General features: G+C 41.3%; 1 protein-coding gene and 1 long non-coding RNA gene across 4 annotated transcripts in view; one reads left to right on the top strand and one right to left on the bottom strand.

The window, feature by feature from the left end:
- Nucleotides 1–22,009, bottom strand: part of PGM5 (phosphoglucomutase 5) — a 179,589-nt gene that overhangs the window by 118,974 nt on the left and 38,606 nt on the right. The window lies entirely within an intron of this gene.
- LOC129490463 (uncharacterized) lies at nucleotides 10,784–20,950 on the top strand. 2 transcript variants are annotated; one of them, XR_008660259.2, is made up of 4 exons: nucleotides 10,784–10,865; nucleotides 17,996–18,185; nucleotides 19,104–19,222; nucleotides 20,527–20,950. It is a non-coding gene; the product is annotated as an uncharacterized lncRNA (long non-coding RNA). The 2 variants fall into 2 exon arrangements; XR_008660260.2 differs by lacking the exon at nucleotides 20,527–20,950 and adding an exon at nucleotides 19,931–20,256.

The following is a 22,009-nucleotide window of genomic DNA, read 5'->3' as shown; positions in this document are numbered from 1 at the left end:
CGCCGCAGCCAGCTGATAAGACCCCCAGGGCTCAGAGCGCATTCAGAAGGAGCCATCACAGGCGCAGAAACCAAAGCACAGCCAGTCAAGTGCAGCAGCAAGTCATCCTGCCAAATAGCAGGCCGCAGCAAGGTGAGAAACACAGGGGAAGGCCGCCCCAGCAACTGCAGCTTTGGAGATTTCTTCTGCTTGAACACAAAGCATCCTTTCTCCTATCGCCTTTTCAGTTCAGGACAAGCTATCAGTAACAGAGTCTGATTTCCAAAGCACTTCTCTCTCACACCCTCAATGCAGCAGGATGGTAACTAGAAGGTCTGCAGGCTAAAAATAATCCACTTCTTGTCTGTGAAGCTGTGCGCAGGAACAGAGTCAGGTTCTGAACTCAGATACCTTGTCTAAGCCGAAGTAGAATGGGAGGTGACAGAAACCCCACGGGGCTAATTCCCAGGGGATCCCTTCCTGAGTCCACAGAGTAAATACAACAGCATTCTAGTTGATTTGCCCAGTGAAATGGGACACTTTTGTGGGCAGGCCGATATGACCCCTAAGCTCAAGACACCTTTAGTCAAATTCAGCAAACAAAATGGAATCACGCGAGCAGGTGACTATAGGAAGACATACGGGGATGTGATATAGTGAAGGACGAAGTGGAGAGAATGGCCCTTGGTGGCCCCCAAAACAGCTCTGCCTCTTGTCGGGGGAGAAACAGCAAAAAAAGAGAGAGATCAAAGACGGAAGAATTAAGTTTGCTGTTCCCTGGTGGTATCAGAGAGGGCTTTGGCAATTGTGCATCTCAAGTGAAGCATAAGGCACACAGGGAACAGTTACTGCCAGAGGTTTCCATAACACAGAAAGTGAAATCAAAGTAGCCCAAGAAACCAGAGACAGGGGAGAGACATGGTCCAACTGAGGCAGAGCTAGAAAGCTTTTCCTGACTTCCTCCAAGGTCTAGCATCAAATCCCAAGAGATCTGGGTGGCTGCCTAGAACAATCTTTCAAGACAGGCAGGGAAAGGAGTAAGGCCTCAGTGGCTATAGCTGAAGCAAATACGTTTTGAAGACAGGAGTTGCCCCAGAATTGTGTCGCATTTATATGCTTTCTTGTCTCTTCCTGCTTGATGCGGTGTGTAATGTACTAATCTCCAACATTGATTTTACTTCTCAATATACTTTGCGGTTAAAAATGCCTATCCTATATTTTGAATATCACCCTGAATGATGGAAATGAAAGCATACGCAGCTCAATGTTTCATGACATGGATCATCCAGGATAATTGATCAAAAATTTCCACTAATGAAGATACAACACAAGCATTTCACATGTCCCCCGGGCCCAGGGGAAGTACAGCCTCTTGTTCTCTGACTCTCAATGTTTCTTCCTCAAGATCTCTCCTGGATTTGACAGGGATCTAGGGGGCAATAAAGAGCTTCTTGGGGCTAATCACATGTGCTTCTCAGCAGGATCAGCCTGAAAGCTGAAGGCATAACCCACCGTCAATGAAGGGACCCTCCAAATATGGCTCTGTCATTATGTCTCACTGTATTTTGACAAGGAAACCCTGTTTCATGGGACCTTCTGCAAAACCTAACTTAAAAATTGTGCCTACTTTACCTAGCTGTGCTGCAGATGGTCCTAAAGATACCAGTAGGCCTGTATCTGATTCACAGTATTCGTCTTATCAGCATGGAGAACTTAGCAGCTGGATGGTGAACTCATCGAACATGGGCTGGCCAGTCTTCACACCTCCCACTGGTATTTGATCTTGGCTTTCCAGCCAACCTGCTGAACCCCGTTAGGAAAAAAAATCTGTCAACATTCAGAGCTGAAGAGGAAATAGCATTTTTGAGATAAAATTTTCTTTGTAGCAGATGTATGTTTTATTAGCTTTATCAAGTGTCTTTTCTCAATAGAGTTCCACAGCAGTAGGCTGTAAAATAACAAAATCACACACAATCACGAAAGTTGGAAACACCTCTTTGAGGTTGCCTGCCTAAAGAGACCAAACAGAAATCCCGAGAATTGGGCGCATTTCTGAGATATTCTGCTGCAATTGTGTAAGATTTGTCTGCGAGCCTTAATTTTCTCATTACCTACTTATAACAAGTTAGGCACAAATAATTGGAACTGTTTATATAGGAAAAATTGTTGAGGCTTTAAAATGTCTCAACACCAAAAGAGAAGAAAGAGAATGCATATTCTTTAGTCTTAATTTGGTTCCCCAGGAGCAAATTTGAATCCTGAAATAAGAATTCAAACTCACATAGTTTATTTTGTGGGGAAGAAGGGAATGAAGAGAACACAGGTAGGGGAGAAGAGAAATAAGACAAGGAAGAGAAGAAAATTAATAAAGATAGGCTTCTCAAGCCAATTACCACAGTAGGCAACTGAAATTTAATCCCGCATGAGCACACTAGGGGCCCATGAAAAACACATGCTGCAGGGTCCCCCTGAGGGTTAAAGGAGCTGACGTATTTCTACAACAACATCATCATGCACTACTGCTGGAATCCCAACAGAGCCATCCATCACTTCTTATATAGACTCCTTTTGGCTCAAAGCACTTCACCTAGTATTTACTTTTCTCTTACTATTTCATCTTTTTTTGTGGATGACAGGAAATCACTGGCTAACCAATAATCAGATAAGCAGATCATTTGTGGAAGGAATTCCTCACCCTCTACATCTTCTCACGAGCATGGCTAATTTATTTCAGATCTGATAGCAATTCCACTTACTTAGAATTTGGATGTCATTCAATACACACCAGGCCACAACTGAACTGGACAGCCCCTTTTAAATTTCAACAATACAAACATCTCTCACAATAGTTTCTAGCTCCCAGAAAACATAATTTCTATTCTGAAAGAGGATGGGATTAATTCAAATTAATTTCAATTCAACAAAATGTACTTGTGTATTTATGTATGCTATAGCTAAAATACCATTAGTGTGTGTAGATGATAGATAGATAGATAGATAGATAGATAGATAGATAGATAGATAGATAGATATTCCTTGCCTTAACAAATTTATAATCAAGAGTTGAAGTAGAAATGTATAAAAATACTATAAAACAAGGCATATTACAATTACTCAAAGCATAAATAAACAAGGTGCTAGGCACCATTAAGGAGAGAGCAATAAATTCCAACCGGGTGAAAATGAAGGAAATTTCATTTCCTTCAGAAATGAAATGAATTTGAGTTATGTCTAAGTAAAGTTGGCTCCTGTCCCTAGCTGCAAGCTCCCTACCTGTGGTCAAGGTCATGGCTTCAGCTGTCCACATTCCTGTGTCCATGTTCCAGGGGATTCCTCCAGGTTCCAGGCTGTGTTTTGAATCCCCTTGACTGTGGTCAGGTGTCCCCATTGTCAGCCCTGAGGCTCTTCCCTGAATTCCCCTGCTGGCCTCTGCCCTGCTGGATCCTGCTAGCCTTTGGCTTCGGGGTCTCCCTGCTCACTGCCTCTCAGAACAACCTCAGTTCCTCTCTCTGAGAGGTGTGGGCAGATCCCACACTGCCCAGAGCTCTGCCCAGTTCTCTAGGTCTTCAGAATCTGACCTGGCCCAGGTTTTCCATCTGCATGTGCAGAGCAACTGGAGGCTGGACAGTGCTAGGCCTTGAATGACCAGAAAGCAAATGGACAGGAAGCCAGACAGACTTTGCATGGAATGTGGAAAGGTCCAGAGAAGAACTGGCTCCTTATGACATGAAGAATGAATGAGATCCCAGCACATAACATGGCACCTTCTTTTCTCCAGTCCCCTGGCTACTCTTCCAGCAGCATTACCATTGGTATACTTCTGTGTACCTCTGTGACCCTTCAACAAATTCTTCATAATGATCACGACTGTCAGTCTCTTCATGTACCTCAATAACTTGTGCCTCACACCCTTCTACTGATGGCTGTCCACTGCCTTTCAATTTTTCTTTCTGTCCACTAGGCAAATTCTGATTCTCTAAACCTTCTATTCAACCTTCAATGCACTCTCCAAATACCTCCCTCCTCTCTGAAGCCTTTTTTGCCCAGCATCCTCCAATCTTAGGCAAAGCTGATTCCTCCCTTCTTCGTACCACCAGTGTACCTTAACCATTATTTCTGTAACTGGTTTACTTGTCTATATGTCTTCTTGGGCAATGAGATTCTCCAAAGCAGAGATGTGCCTTATCATTTCCTTGTGCACCTCCTCTCTGTACTGGGCACAGTATCTGGCCCAGAGCAGTGTGGTCACCAGCCTGACCAGGGCAGAGGAGGTTGGTAAAGAGAAACGAGAGTTTGTTCACAGTGGGGAGACGGACATCTGGAGCATGTGTGTATTCAGGTCATTAGGTAGGAAGCAGGAAGACGAAAGTAGCCAACAGCATATCTTTTCATTGTCTTTAATTTGGACCCATTGCCAGAATCAAGAACAAAGAACCTGGAAGCCCCTGGATTTATCTCACCTGGTAGTCTGAGTGGACTCCAGTGATAGGGTGTCTTAGTCCATTTTGTGTGGCTATAAAGGAATACCTGAGGCTGGGTAATTTACTAAGAAAAGAGGTATATTTAGCTCATGGTTCTGCAGGCTATACAGGAAGCCTGGTGCCAGCATCTGCTCAGCTTCTGGTGAGGCCCTCAGGCTGTGTCCACTCATGGTAGAGGGTGAAGGAGAGCTGGCATGTGCAGAGATCACATGAAGAGAGAGGAAGCAAGAAGGTGAGGAGGTACCAGCTCTTTGTGACAACCAGCTCTCGTGGGAGCTGAGTAAGAACTCACCTCTAAGAGACGGAATTAATTTATTCATGAGGGATCTGTCCTCATGATCCAAACACCTCCCATTAGGCCCCACATTCAATACTGGGAATCATATTTCAACGTGAGGTTTGGAGAGGACAAACATCCAAACCGTAGCATATAGCCTTTGCAATTTCTTTTAATTGATTGATCTACCCTACACCAGAATGGGTGAAAAAGGACCTTGTTTTTTCTGTATATGGCTGTGTTGTTTTCTTAAGAGATGAGCTCCTGCAGCAGGACATCATGGGCACTAGCATTTCAGAAATAGTGGAGGCAATAACCCGAGCTCGGTGGCATGAATCCACACTTCACATTTTATTAGCAGTGTAATAATTTTCTAAAAGATTAGTATCACAGATGCACTGACATAAGAATGCTTTGAATTCTTTGAGTTCTCCAGAGGCATATTTTAAGTGTCAGATACAAACTTTACTTTTCCAAATAATGAAAACCAAGGCAGTTTTCCTGAAGGAAAGAGCATCTTTAATTAATTCTAGGTAAGTGATTCTGAAGGTTAACCAGAAGAGGCAGGTATACCTTAGGTGTAGTGGATAACCTCCAAGGTTTGGTGAGTACTAGCGTGTGTGAGTCTGTGCTTGCATAGTTGTTTCTGAAAATATTTAGGAAACCCCTTGGGGAGAATCCCCCTCCATTGACAGTCACCATCACTGGGAGCCTTTCTTACCCAGGAGAGAGGATATGGAGGCAGAATTTAGGGTGAGGGCTGTTACACTCATAATTGAGGCCCTGAATGGAAATGTGCTGAGAAAGAAAAGCATAAAGAGAAAGACATAGAAAGAAATGAAGATAGCCAGACAGGTATAGAAGGAACATGACTCCCTTTAAATAGAGAAACAGCCGCACAATACTCTCAAGTAATGCTGCTTTGTTATGTCCATATTTTGACCCATTGTGGTACCTGTCCAAATAGCCCTGATTTCAGGCCAAGCCCTGGCTTGATAAATGGAACTCACACAGTAACAACAGGTTTCCTACCACATCGATCTTGTTGATGTTGGAGCAAATTGAAGCAGATGTTTCCTGTCAACTGTGAATCTCTTCCCAAAGAACACATCAGCATCCTCAACCTCTTCAAGCCACACAAAAGACCAAGGACCTCCATGCAACTGGATTTCTCCTTAACCGCACCATTCTATTTGTTAGGTCCATTATCTCTAAACAATTAACATTTTCTGCAATACTGTGCTCCAGAATGTGTATATAATTGGAATACGGCACATGGCCCTATAAAAGAAAGAAACTATTAAGAAAATGGTCTCTTTAGCCAATTGGAGGAAATATAATTTCTGACCCAGGGCCGCTATGGCCAGCTGGATACTGATGCATAAAGATACCTAACTATTTGTAGCAGAGCAGGAGGTGGGACCCAGAGTGTGAGCCCTGAGATGATCTAGAAATTCCTGTGCAAATGGATCCATCAACGAAGGGTGATTTCATCCATTAAGGAAGACCAAGCTGCTTGTGGAGAAAATTTGACAACTGTTCGACAGCGCTTTTCCCTCCTTTAGGAAGTAGGGAACACTGAGTAAATGGGAATGTAGGAAATACTAGCATGTGATATTTATCAGAATAAGACCAGAAATGTCTTTGTAAGCTTCATGACTCTCAGATACCATGAAGCGTAATGTGTAAGTTTCACTTCCAGCTGCCAGTAATGTTATGTTTAGAGACAGCATTTTCTTCAATAAGCAATTCAGCAAAGTTGAAGATTTAAATAAAGGAGGAAAAATAATGCAGACTACATTATAAAGTAATAACAGCAGGTAATAGCCACGGAGTGCTTCTCCTATGCTAACTACTTTATGTTTATTATCCCATTTAAGTTGCATGACAATCAGACAAGAAGCAGATTAGAAAAGAGAAAGCCTTCTGTAGCAAACCATTCATTGTGAGGAACAAAGTGCTATGTATGGTGTTAGAGGGCCTGGGCTTTGAATTCACAAAGGTAGGGAAGCTACCTTGTCTGCTCACCACACTGATCAACTACTATAGTCAAAGCACTATACTCAGACTAAAAAATAAAAACAAATAAGTTGTGGTCCCTGTTCTTAGGGAGCTCATTTAAGTGCTCCCCATGAGCAACATTCATAATCTAAGGGAAGACAGCTTTATTACAGCCACAAGTTCCGATTCCCCAGGCCAACATAAGTGGTTTCCTCTAAGCATCCTCATTGCCTCTATTGTGGCATTCCATGCATTGTATTGAAAATGTTGCTGAGCATATCTGACTGTCACTAAATCATAAAAGTTTTTTGACAGTAAGCATGAATTCCATTATTCATACACTATCTGACCCAGAGAAGGTTTTCAATAAATGTTTATTGATAAGCAAGTGAGTAAGTTGTAGTAAGCAAGTGACGTCCAAAAGTAATGAGATTTTTAGGGAAATATCCATAATTCTAGAATTCTATATTGTCCTTAAATATTGGGAAAATCATATCTATATATATATATATATACACACACACATTATATATTTATATACATACACACACTACATATGTGTGTGTATGTGTATATATATATATTTTTTTTAAATATATATATTTATATATACTTTTTAAAGAGATAGGGTCTCTGTATGTCTCTATGTTGCCCAGGCTGGTCTTGAACTCCTGGGCTCAAGCAATCCTCCAGCCTCACCCTCTGGGGTAGTTGGGACTACAGGCACACCCGGCTAATGGGCAAATAACCTATGAATGAATTAGAGGTGTTGACAGTTGCCCACCCAAAATCATTCTCACTGCTTTTCATATTAAGAGAATCATGACTTTATTCAGGCACCTAGTCCTCAGCAAAGGTGAATTTACACAAAATAGGACAAACATGGCACAGGAGGACTTCTGGAAAAGTTTCCCTGACTTTAAAAAGACACATAAACAGTAGGTAGTCTCTTTTCTGCCATAAGACCACATCGTATGTGAGGGTAATAGCTCGCACTGCTGGGGCCTTTCCATGAGGAAATCTCATCAAGGTCAAAGACCACATCCTGAGAATGATAGAACCTGGTTCCTTGAAGACATTGCTGAGGCAATGAATTACCCACCTCTGCTGCGCCCTTTCTAGACATTTTAATACGAGATGTAACTTTTTCCTTATTGTTTATGTCATTTGTAATTCAGTTTTTGTTATTTGCAACAGAGAGCCACGTTGCTTCCCAAAAACCTTGTTCCCAATCTTTGTGGCTATAACATGACTCCATAGGTAAGACCTGGTTTGGCCTCAGAGGTTTGCCCACTCTGAGCATCAATTTACTTATTTTTAAAATGGGAAAAATACTTTTCTCATTGGGTTGTAAATTGTTATATCCTACACCCTGGAGTATTTTCTCTGGTAGATATTCCTCCTCTCCTCCCCCTCATCCTCCTCCTCCTCATCATCATCATCCTCATCACCATCATCAAAAATATCATCATCATAGTTTATGTCAGCATCCTAAATTCTTTAGTCTAAAGAAAAAAATTAGCAATTAAATATTAAAGATATTTTATATCTTCAAAGACTGCAATATTCTACACTGAATGTTAAGCACATCATCTAAACCCACAGTACAGACAGCTAGTTGTCCCTCTATAACTCTCATTCCCCTCTATCTTAATAAGACAACCCCTAGTTTTTAGCCACGCTCGGGGCCATTCAGAATGAAGACTCCATTTCTCAACTTCCCTTGGAGCTATATGTGGCCACATCACTAAGTCCTGGCCAATAGGATATACGCAAAAGTGTCACCCATCCACTTCCATGAATCTCCTTAAAAGATGGTGTAGTCCTTTGCCCTTGTTCTTCATCCTCTCTCTAGTTGCTGCCTAAATATGGGCATGGTGGCCAGAGCTCCCACTGCCTGGAACCCTGAGGACAAGGGCTGCATCCTACTAGGGAGGCAGAGCTATGAGCTAGATGCATTGTGGTCCCTGGAGGCTCTTTGCAGAACAGCCGCTATCCCAGCCCTTCTAGATGGGGAGAGCGAGGCCCTGAGAAGTGATGAGAATCAGTGGCAAAGTCAGATGTACCACCTCAGTCACACACTAACATTTTTTTGCTTTGTTCTAAAGTGTCTGCTTGAGCTCCTCCTCGAGTCAGCCCTCCTTGGCTCAATGGCATGCCTATCCGCAGCCACACACCAGCCTCTGCTCTGTGATCTCCTCTAGGAGTTGGCCCTTGATGGAAATTTCCTCTTTAAATCCAAACGACCTCATCCAAATCTCACATTTCACATTTCTTCACTCTCACATGTCTCATGCTCCTAACACCAACCTGACTTCTAAGAGTCATGTAAAGAAACCCCATCTGGGGGCAAATGTGCACCTTTCACTTCCCAAGTCTCTCCCTAGAGTACTAGTGAAATTAACTAACAGCTTTGCAGATAAAGGGACTCCAGACGATGTTATGAATTTTTCTGAAGTCATTATAAAAGCAAAAAAACAGCCATAATAATGATAAATTGGGGTTGAGATGTTAATTGTTAAAGAAAGTAGCCAGTGTTATATTAGTAACAAAGAAGTCCACTTTCACAAATCTCTCCTCTGTCCTCTCATGCCGGTGCACAGGTATATCAAAGAGCAATTCTTTTGCTCAGGATGTTTCTCTTATTTCACTTTTGTAGCTTTTGGCTGAACTACTAAACAGGTTATAAAATGAACAAATGCTTACAATATGCACACAAATCACATTCTGTGTTTTAATGGGATGTGTGGGCAATACAAAGTCAAACCCCTATTATCAGAAGTAGTGGTAGGGTAAACATTTCAGGTCTGTTTGGGGGTTTGAGGCTTTTGGCCAGCATACAGAGACAGAGATGTGTTATAAAAGAAACTCTGTATTTTCCCAGAAAGATAGTTTTTCTAAAGAGATGGGACTTCTAGGGTCCTATAAGTGTTCTATGGAAGCACCTAACAGAGGGAACAATGAATTTTCATGTGTTTTAGAGGATATTAATCAAAAGGTATGGATCAAAAGGCAATAGTGGCTGAGCATGATGGCTCATGCCTATAATCCCAGCACTTTGAGAGGCCAAGGCAGGAGGATTGCTTGAGTCCAGGAGTTTGAGACCAGCCTAGGCAGCGTAGTGAGACCTTGTCTCTACAAAAAATAAAAATAAAAAATTAGCCAGGTAGGATGGTGCATGTCTGTGTTCCCAGCTACTTGGGAGGCTGAGGTAGGAGGATCACTTGAGCCTGGAAGTTCATTGTAGTGAGCTGTGATTATGCCACTGCCCTCTAGCCTAGGCAACAGACAGACCCCTTCCCCACCCCAAAAAAACATAGGTCTATTCCTAGGTCACTAACAGAAAGGCTCAATATATTAATACATATTTTTAAAAAGCTAAAGAAAGTTAACAATAATTATTTACAAAGTAATCTGAAAAACTATAAAATAGAGATACGTGAGGTTCACACAGCAGAGTCCTTTGGAAGCTCTGATGGGCTCTGAAATGTGAATATACACAGCAAGAAAGCACCCCTGCCTCACTAGCATCCACATGTGGAAGACAGGGCCTGAGCACAGCCACTGGCCAACATTTAGTCCTTAATGTGGAAGCGTTGGAGACTACTCATGAGAATCCACTGCCTATGCTTCAGTCTCTTATCCATAAAGCCCCATTGCCATGACAATAATAGCTAACTTCATTGAACACATAGCGTGGACTGGCACTGCTCTAAGCACTATATATATATATATATATATATATATATATACATACATACATATATTACCTAATTTAATCCTCAGTACGAGACCCTGTGCTATGGTTTGAATGTTTAACCCTTTCAAAATTTCTGTTGAAACTTCATCCCTAGTGTGGCAGTACCAAGAGGTGGGGGCTTTAAGAACGGATTGGGTCATGAGGACTCTGACCTCATGAATGGATTAACTCATTCATGGATTAGTGGATTAATGAGCTACCATGGGAGTGGGTCTGATGGCTTTATAAGAGGAGAAAGAGAGACCTGAGCTAGCATGCTCGGCCCCCTCACCCCCTATGCTACCTTGGGACTCTGCAGAGTCCTTGCCAGCAAGAACGCTCTCATCTGTTATGCCTCTGGACCTTGGACTTCTCAGCCTCCATAACTGTAAGAAATGAATTCTTTTGCTTCATAAATTACCAAGTTCCAGGTATTCTGTTATAAGAAACCAAAAATAGACTAAAACACCCTGAGAAGTTAGGTAAACAGCCCAAGGTCATAAAGTCAGAAGGCAGAGGAGTTATAATTCAACCCCAGGTAGTCTGAATGCAGAGGCCAATAAAGGTCAGCGAGTTCCATGTCCCACTTCGTACATGAGCTCATTTGAGTACACTGGCAGACATAAATGCTTGCTTTTCTTAAACTACATTCCCTCTCTCTCCCTCCCACCCCAAAATATAGGTAGAAGAATCTGTGTGAGACAATCTTTATGAACAATGTCATCATGACTTAAAAACACTCCCCAGCTCTATCCTAGAGATTCACACTGAAGCCATGGACCTCCCTGAATCTAACAGAACACCTTACACAGAGATATTAACACATTTTGTTGGCAGTGAAGTTTGCTAAAGGAAAAGGGAACGTGGAAGGGAAGATGAGCTCCATCAGGAATATCCAGTACCACGCAGTGTGCTTGGCACACAAAAGGGGCTAAAAAAAGGTTTTTTGGAAAATGGAAATGTGAGAGGTAGGCAAGGTGGGGAAGAAGGGAAGATAAGAAAAGAAGGAAGGAAGGAAGGAAGGAAGGAAGGAAGGAAGGAAGGAAGGAAGGAGGGAGGGAGGGAGGGAGGGAGGGAGGGAGGGAGGGAGGGAGGGAGGGAGGGAGGGAGGCAGGCAGGGAGGGAGGAAGGAAGGAGAAGGGAAGGGAAGGAGGGATGAATAGAGATGGAGGGAAAGGGTGGGAAGAAGGAAGAAAGGGATAAAGAGGAGAGGATGAGAAAGAAGGACAGATGACTACGTGAGCACATGCAAAGGTCAGAGGCAAGAACCACTGTTCCAATTTGAATACCACTGTCAGTTATTAGTGAGTCTCAGAGTATTTGCAGGGGTAGGAGGAGGTAAGAAGGTCCTGAATTGCCCCTCCAGAACTGCACCCCAATGGACTCACCTAGATCATACCCCTTTGCCATCGGTTGGGTCCTAATTACTGCAGTTACTCTTTCTGGAAGGAAAAAAGAAAGATCTTGCTTTGGAGGACAAATGTATCCATTCTCAGTCACTTGGTGTGGGACAGAATGACCCTCCTCCTAGCTCTACCTAATGAGGGGAAGGAGGCTTAAGACTGTCAGTCTATCCCATCCTCTATAGCCCCAGAGAATCAATGAGTCAGAGAAAGTACAAACCCCAACCAAAGTCAAGACTTGAGATGATGTTTCCAGTTTCTTCTTGGAAAGAAAATCTTTGTCTTCCAACTTCATAGACAAGCTGCTGTAACAGCATAGGATCTAGAAATCCTGCAGACACTTACTACCTGGACCAGACAGTCAGAGGCTCAGAGCCTAAGGATGACAGTGATACCATCTAAGGCAGAGCAGACAAGAGGGAATACCAGGTCAAATGGTAGTATCATGTGAGCGGCTGGATCACGGTTCACCTGAGGCCAATCTACTTCAGTTATGTGGGCCAACACATTCCTTTAGCTATTTAGGCCCCATTTCAGCTAGTTTTCTCTAATTGGCTGCACAAAGATCCCAAGTGATATGATCTCTCTGTGAGTCCTGGTGGATCTTGCATTCTTAAATACAGGCATCAGCTTACAAGGAGTTTTCCCTCATGCCAGAATATAAACCACCAATGCCATCAGGACTCTAAAAGAACTTGGAACTCCAAATGACAAATTTAATCATCAGGCAGAAACCTGATCAGAGATGAGATGACTGGATTCCCAGGTCTGGATTCCACCCTCACCTGTGTAGGGCATATAGATAGGGCTGACAAGATTTGTTTTCATTTTTTCCTAGGCTTGAGCATCTCATATCCAACTGCTAACACATTATTTACTAGAGGATCTCATTGTACCTAATCAATATCTTTTATGTTTCTGGTCATCAGTATTGTCAATCTCAGATTTAAAACTTAGGCTGGGCACAGTAGCTCACACCTCTAATCCCAGCACTTTCGGAGGCCATGGTGGGTGGATCACTTGAGGTCAGGAGTTAAAAACCAGCCTGGCCAACATGGCAAAACCCTGTCTCTAGTAAAAATACAAAAAAATTAGCCAGGCATTGTGTCACATGCCTGTAATCCCAGCTAATCGGGAGGCTGAGGCATGAGAATTGCTTGCACCCAGGAGGCAGAGGTTGCAGTGAGCCGAGATTGCACCACTGCACTCCAGCCTGGGCAACACAGCAAGACTTCATCTCCAAAACAAAACAAAACAAAACAAAACAAAACAACCTCTAGAAGGAATCATACATGCTTAACCCACTTTACCCAGAATGTAAGGGAGAAAAGCTGCTGAAGCCTAATAAATAAGTTTTAGTGCAGCTGCTGATGATGATCTTCAAGCAGATTCTGAGGCAAAGATGTAAAAATTCCAACCTTACCTTGAACTACAGTCAACATTTTCCTGGAAGTCTTAAGTTAAAGCCAGGACTGCTTCTTTCAGAGTTTTACTAAACAGTACTGATGTTCAACGTCAAAATTACAGACGTATTGGGTTGAAATTAATTCTGCTTATCTGATGTCACCTACCACCTTGGGGGGAATACAGGTCTCTCTCCCTACCCCCACCCCTACCCCCACACCAACCCACAAGAATGACTTTCACTCGGAGTATAATCAGAACTTTTCCTGCCCTCACAAATAAGGAATAGTGAAGAGATTATGAGGCTTCAGCCAGATAATCTGGTATCAATATTGACTAATTTATTCTGTGTGACCTTGGGCAATTACTTAACGTCTCATCATCATATTTTTCTGTAAATACAATGTCAGTCATAGTGCCTGCCTCAAATACTTCTGAAGGTTTGTATGACAATCAAACAACATACTATATAACATAGCGGTCCCCAACCTTTTTGGCACCAGGGACTGGTTTCACGGAAGACAATTTTTCCACAGACTGGGGGAGGGGGATGATTTGGGGATGATTCGAGAGCATTCCATTTATTGTGCACTTTTCTATTATTATTACGTTGTAATATATACTGAAATAATTATACAACACACCATAATGTAGAATCAACGGGAGCCCTGAGCTTTTTTTCCTGAAACTAGATGGTTCCCATCTGGAGATGATGGGAGACAGTGACAGATCATCAGGCATTAGATTCTCATAAGCAGCATGCAACCTAGACTCCTCACATGCACAGTTCACAGTAGGATTTGCTCTCCTATGAGAATCTAATGCTGCCACCGATCTGACAGGAGATGGCGCTCACGCAGTAATGCTCACTCACCTGCTATGTGGCCTGGGGTTGGGGATCTCTGCTGTAATAGAGTTCACTTGTAAATAAAAATGCCTACCTGAGCACACAAAACTTTCAGGCAGCATCTTGATTCACCCTGTACATCTATCTTACCATACTATCTTTCCCTCAGCATTGACAGGTAAAGTGAAATCAGTGACCTTTAGCAAGCATTTAAGCAGTATTTCAATAGACCCAACTCAACACTACCCTAGAAAGTTGAAGCTAAAATCCATTTTAAAAATTTTTTGGTGGGGAGAGCTACAAAATACATTTTGAAATATAAAGCACACATAAGAACTGCAATGCTCTTTCACTCCAGAAATACCTTCAGGCCTAAGATGACTTACCATTATCCTCCTTCATTTTAAAATGTTGTCAAGCACCAAACTTCTCTGGTGGCTTGACAAAGCATATGATTGAGAGTTAGGCCGGGCTAAACTACCTTCCTTATATCTTTTATATCACCAATAAATTTGACTAATGACTGATATCTGAGAACCTCCAACTCTGTAAGTTATGTCTTTTCCAAAGACAAGATTGCAGGCCATATATTTATGTCCTGGTTCAAATAAAAAGGAAAGCAGTAGACAGTAATTCCAGAGACAACTCAACTCCCCTGAACCTAACCAATGTTTATGGGTGGTCTAGTAAATACAAACCTCTAGGCTGGGAACTAGAGTCATTCAAAGAGAGCAATGATTCTTGCCCCTAGTCAGAAAAGAAGTTCCAAAAGAGATGCTTTGTTTTATTTTTAAATAAATAGAGTTTGATTATTTTTATCACCTTTATCAAGATACAGTTTATATAAAATAAAATTCATTACTTCTTTTTTTATTTTTTGAGAAGGAGTCTCACTCTGTTGCCCAGGCTGGAGTGCAGTGGCAGGATCTCGGCTCACTGCAAGCTCTGCCTCCCAGGTTTAAGCGATTCTCATGCCTCAGCCTCCCAAATAGCTGGGATTACAAGCCTGCGCCACCACACCCAGCTAATTTTTGCATTTTTAGTAGAGACAGGGGCTTCACCATGTTAACCAGGCTGCTCTTGAACTCCTGACCTCAAGTGATCCACCTGCCTCAGCCTCCCAAAGTGCTGGGATTACAGGCATGAGCCACCGTGCCCAGTCAAAATTCATCACGTCTAAGTGTACAGTTTCATGAGCCTTGACAAATACACACACACACACACTCACGCACACATATATATGTATATATATATATATAGCTGTGTAACTACCATTGTAATCAAGATATGGAACATTTTTATCAGCTCAAAACATATACCTCATGCCTCTTTGCAGTAATCAATGGGATTGATTTTTAAATTGAATAAATATTTCAAGTCACAAGGAGTAAAAGAGAGAGGTTATTTAACCAAATGGAGCCTGCAAAGACCAAAACTGAGATTACAAAGGCAGGCCATGAAGTTAATGTTCCCGTTGGAGAACAACAGCACGCCACATGTTCGAGACTGGGTGGCACTGAGACTGGATGGCATTGAAACCCCAGTTTAAAGTAGCCTTGAATCCCTAATCAGACAGGGCGATTCTAAGGAGCTTCTTTCAGTATTGGATCCATCCACCACGGGTCAAAGTGACTTGTTTAGACCAAGAAGGGCCACATCGGTGGGAGGGCTGAAAATAGGCTGCTGGACACCCTAAAGCATGACAATGCCCTTCCCGAGACAGAATCTGAGTGTCAAAGAGTCCTCACAAATACAGCAGATAAAAGAGAGCTGACTTCCAAAACAGGTTCGTCTTTCAGTTCTCATGGGAGACTGATGACGACTATGTATTTTAGCACTTGGGTTACTTAACATTCATCTAAGTGTTTTTCTGACTAACTCAGATAGCAGAAACCCAAGATGGCTCAGAAAAATTGAATAAAAGCTGACGTATCCAGCATTTCCAAGAGGATTTAGCCACTATCTCCGAATCTCCTACAGTTTATAGTCTTAAGTGTTAACAATTTATTCCTCTCACTCTAGCCACTTAATACATAAATGCTCTTTACTAACTACAGGCCTGAGATCACTTTCCCATTAGACACCCACTCTTAGAAACACACAATTACAGACTTGAACCAGTCTCAGCATCCTTTCCAGTAGGTCAACACACAAACCATAAAGGAAGGCCACGTTATGGGTCTTGTAAATGCCCTGGTAATGAATCCAGTCCTCCTTCAATTCGCCAGGGCAAGGAATAAACAACCTGTGCTTATGTTCAGGCTGTGGGAAGCTTTTCATCATCGACTAGGAAATAACTACAATGCAGTTGCTTCCTTTCATCTCACATTGATTAAGCTGTATTTGCTAAGAGCGTCAGTACCCACATATCATTACTAAAAATCCAACTCATTACAAACTCACCTAAATGTAAATGAAAACCACAAATCAGGCATAGTTTTATTATACCCAAAGGAGATTGGGTCATTATGCACCATTCATTTTCTTCTTATTATTCCGGTATATTTTTCTTTGCAATCAACAGATAGTATCACGAAATGTCTCTTTGTACAAAAGTCAAAAGAAGCATGTTGATAGCTCATAGTAGTTAACTTTTTGAAATGTCCATTGCGGTGGAGGGAACATGGTATCAAAGGACTTACTGAGAAGGGGATGCTTGACTCAAGCCATAAAAGATAAAGGAGAACAAAATGGAATGAGGTGGGGCAAAGGGAATACATTTCAGGGACAGAAGTGCATGCAAAGGCACAGAAATGTGAGGGCATCGAATTTGGGGAACTGTAAGCAGCATGACATGTTTAGAGTGTAGGATAAGAATGTCTGCAGGAATGAAGTGTTTACAATCAGGATATTATGCGTGTTATATAATCAGGAGATTATGCATGTTGTGTAATCAAGAGATGGAATCTCCTGCAGGCATTCAAAGCCGACCAACCCATTTTAAACAAGGGAAGAAAATGCAGGACTTTCTGCTTTAGAACAACTGCCGTTGGGACAGTATAGAAGAGGAAATGAAGAAGAGGAAGTCTAGAGGAAGTGGGAACAGTTTATTGACTATTACAATAGTCCAAGCAAAAGATAATGAGAACCTAAAGTAGAAAAGGAAAAGTAGGAATGGAGAAGAAATAATGATTTAAAAACATTTAAGGGATCCCTCTAACAAAACCCAGTGATTAGTGGTACATCTGGAATGAGGGATTATTCCAAGGTTTATTATTTAGATAATAGGTGACTCATGCAGAGACTAAACACAGGAAAACCAATTTTCAGGAAAAATTAGGAAAGTTGCTATTTATACATGTTAAATTTGAGTTGTCTATAACAGATCTATCTACTGATATCAATTTGGCTGTGGAACTCAGGAGTAAAATTTTGTCTAAAGATAAAAGATGAAAATTAGAAGTGCCTAAAACTGACAACGGGTCTAGTATCTAGATCATCCAAGGAACTTCTGCAAATTCATCAGACTAAAAAGAAGAACCCTAAATAGAAAACAAAATGGTCAAAGGACAGGAACAGGCAATTAATAGAAAAAGAAACTCCCAAATTTCTCAAGCATATGAAGAGATGCTCAAGCTCATTAGTGATGTGAGACATGAAAAATTAAAATTGCAATGGTATGTTACTCTCTCTCTAGTCTACTGGATAAAAATTAGAAAGTTAGACAACATAAAGTGTTGGCCTGGATTTGAAGATGCAGGAACTTAGAGACTGGTTGGAGAAGCAGGCAAGAGATGGACATTCTGGAGTACAATCTGACAGTATTTGGTCAAAATTGACTAAATTAACTATAGACACCCCCTCTGGCCCAACAATTCTGCTTCTGAATACACGTGTTAAAGAGATTCTCACACATATCCACAGGGTGCCTGTGCATCAGTATGCACTGTGATAGGAAATGAGAAGCAGTCTGAGTGTTCATTGCTAAGCGAATCAAGAGGCAAAATATCATGGATGCACTCATGGACAAATAAGCAGCAGTTAGAAGCAACACCCTAGATGGATGTACAGCCATCAAGGGGATCTTAAAGTGTGGTCTTTAGTGGAAAAAAAGGTAAGAAATCAAATACAATCTCTTATATAGTACTAGTCACATTAAGTAAAAACATATGCAAAAAATATATACACAAAACCCAATAAACACATTTTTTTTGTGGTTATCTATGGTGGGGCAGTCAAACAGAGAAAAAAGAAATGCATTATCTTTTTTAAAGCAGTAAGAAATGAGCCTTCAATCAGACCAATCATTAAAGGATTGTTCAATGATACGTATGATTAACTCGACTCTCTAAGCCTGAGGTCCAAAAAAGAGGGAAGAGAATGAGACTAGGAGATAAGCAAGTAGAAATTAGCAAAAAGATGGGCCATTGTGCCATTTATGCTGGTGGCTTTTTGTCCCCTTCTACCCCAAAGTCCCCACTTCATCAAATGCCCTGTTCTCTTCCCCAGGAGGCAGAACTCCATAGGCTGCCCTCCGGCTTCCAGTGCGGTTTGGTTGTAGGAGGCACCAGCAGGAGGTTGGAAGGTGAGAAGAGACAAGTTGGGGCATTTCTCCCCCCTGACAAGTTCAGCTCTTGCCTGACACCCCACTTTTCACAACTCCAGACCTCACTAGGCTGTGGTCACCCTGACCTCTGCCCTGGACCCTTCTTAGTCCTAGGGGTGTTAACAGCTTCCTGCTATTGCTGACGCTAAGGTACCTCCCCATTCCTTCTTGCATTTTTTGGTTTCCTTAACCTCATCCATTTCTTAGACCAGGTTATTAAGTTACAATTACTAAATTCTCTTTAGTAAGCCCTTTTTGAGGGTGCCATCTCTTTCCTGCCTTGATCCTAACTGAATCAGCTATACAGAGTTTCAGGGCAATAACTTACAGGATAAAGGGCTTTCTTCTTTTTTTCTTTTATGTTAATATAAGTTACATTTGAACATATTTATCTGCTAAAGCAAAATAATTCCCATCATTCTATAGCAGAAGCAACGTATGGGAGACCGAGTAATTAGACACAAGCTCACATCACTATCTCTTCCACCACTGTCATCCATCATGACTGATCTGGGAGATGAAACAGCACAGATCTAAAGGACGCAGTAAGAATCGAGGTCACCAGAGATCCGTAGATACTTGCATACTTGCAGGATTAACACTGTCTGGATTCCAACGATCAGCTGAGTATGTTCAAGATAAAGCTATAGTACATATTTTAGATTGGGGATTGGCAACAAATAGCTGTAGATTACATTCTGAGAAATAAGTGTTTTCACATGTGTGGGTGTCATTTCTAATCCCAGCATCACAGTCAGGTCCAGATTCCCATTTCTGATCTTGGGTCCTATGCCTAATCTCCTCCAAGAGTCCTTCCCTGGATCTCCTATCTAAGCAAGATGCTCCATACCCACCAATGAGTACTGCCCCAAGTTCATTTCCACTAGCCTGTGTTACAATTTGTGTTTCTGTGTGTTTTGCTTATGTGTTATTCTTTGTCTTCCCCATTAGACTGAAAGCACTGCCATGGGGACCATGTCTAGGACATAGGAGGTCCTTAATAAATATTTCTTGGGTGGATAAATGGTGAACCACAGGGGTGGCATAAGAGCAAATAGAGGGTAGATGAGCACTAATCCATTCACTGCCCTGTTTATGGGTGGTGGACCTTGGATGGCCTTTTTCATAGTCAAAACGTACTTTTTAGTTCTGGCTTCTTGGGATGTATTCAAGGATGCTAGCCTTGTTTGAGACTGTAAATATGTCTAGTGAACAGGGCTTGAGTCTGTGTGTGTTTGCTTTGTTTTGCACAGAATTCGGCACAGCCCCAAGCACAGATGGGTGCTTCATAAATATTATTGAAGGATGATGACACAAAGGATAATTTAATACCTCTACACGGGGTGGAGACGGACCTCAGGCCATGAACATACTTTCAATGTGTTTTACTTCTGAAATCATTTGAACCAAAATGTTTCAGCAACACAGATTCATCTGCAACCACAAATCAGACACATTCAGAATGACAAAGCCCCAAAAGAATGCCATTTTCAAGGCTGAAACTGTATTATTCTGGGCTAAATGGAATCCTTGTTTTAGTGACACTGTAAGAGTAGAAATTAAACACACTGAAAATATTCCCTTGGGGAACCACAATTATCTGTGAACAATGAAAGTTTGTCTGAATAATTCATCAGCCTCAAGGGTACAGGCCTCCCCTTATTCTGGAATCCCAGGAGTCTAGGCAAGTGTGTCATTTAATGGGTCTCAACTGTGTCCTCAGTTGTTGTTCTTCCAGGGCCTGGCATTTATGGGCACATTCCTATAATTTTACTAATTTTTAAAAAATAAGCTATATGGGAAACCACTGTCAACGTCAAAATTTTGAAGCTGCATTGATTTTACCTAGGAAGAAAGAAGCTTATAAAGTGTCCATCATGAGAATCCACCTGGGACCTACACAAGAGATCAAATACCCAGAACAAATCACCACGTCAGAGCCCCACAGAATTCTGAATCCCAACCAGCAAGCATGAATAATCCTTTTAAATGGTCACTTACATATCAGAACAGGTCCTTTGTGAAATTTCTAAGCAAGGCCTCTGGTTTCTGACTGAAACAGAGATTTATTGAGAAGGGGGGGTAAAGTGAAATCAAGAACTACTGGGAAATTTCCACAAGAAACAAGGACAAATGGTTTTTGTTGTCAGAGTAAAACCAGCCTCCCCTAGGAGGCTGGAAAGTTATTTGCTAGCCCACAGGGGACAAATATTCTCAATTGGTTTGCCAGGGACTGTTTTGATCCAATTACAGTTACTGGGCAAATACAGTAGTACCCTATTATCAGAAGACCTAGTTTCAAATCCTGAGTCAATTTCTAATTCACTGTGTGACCTTGTACAAGTCACTTAAGCTCTCTGATAATTGGTTCAACATCTTTAATATGAGGAAAGTAGTGCCTATCTCAATTACCTCACAAAATTATTGCAAAGATCAAGTGAGATGATATGTTACAAATTATTTCTAAATTATAAGATTCTGTATAAGTGGAAGGGTTAAATATACTCCCATATTATTAAATACCCTACATATCACTCAGGATCCTATATGACTCTGAGTTCTTAATTTCTAGAAATGGTCCCATTTTTGCTTTGTTCCCTATAATTCTATGGAGTCTTTTTTTTTTTTTAAGGAAGGGTGTAGGCAAAGGTAAATGGGAGAAAACATTGAATCACATACCACTCTTTGGTGCTGCTAGGCAAGAATTTTAAACTGAGTTTAGTTCACCATCATGGACTTGAGGTCCATATCACCTCAGGGAGACAAATAGAGTGGGAGGCATCCAAAAGGTAGGTGATTCTTCTCCCCTCTAGTGAAGAATACAGGTCAATTTACAAAAAAATACTAGCAGCAAATAATTGGAAATTAAATTCATAAAACATTTATAATAGCGTCAAAATAAAGTACTCAGAAATAAATTTAACAGAAATTGTATAAGATCTCTACATTAAAAATTATGAAATACATGTAAGAGAAATTAAAGAAAACCTAAATAGAGAGATATACCACATTCATGGATTGGAAGGTTCAAGATTATTAAAATACTATTTTCCCCAAATGGCTCTATAGATTGAACGTAATCCCAATCAAAATCCCAGTAGGCTGTGGTAGAAATTGAGATGTTGGTTCCAAAATGAAATAAAATGCAGAGGACCTAGAATATATAATTTCCCTTTAATTTGACAAAGAAGAAAAACATGTTGGGAAGCTCACCTAATTTCAATGTAATATTTACTATGAATCAACAGATAGATCAGTGGTATAGGATAGAGAATCCTGAAATAGATCTACATACATATGATCAACAGATTTTTAATAATGGTACCAAGGCT

The sequence above is a fragment of the Symphalangus syndactylus genome, chromosome 9, assembly GCF_028878055.3.
Source record: "Symphalangus syndactylus isolate Jambi chromosome 9, NHGRI_mSymSyn1-v2.1_pri, whole genome shotgun sequence".
Classification (NCBI taxonomy): Eukaryota; Metazoa; Chordata; class Mammalia; order Primates; family Hylobatidae; genus Symphalangus; species Symphalangus syndactylus.
This window is presented reverse-complemented; position numbering and strand designations above follow the sequence as displayed.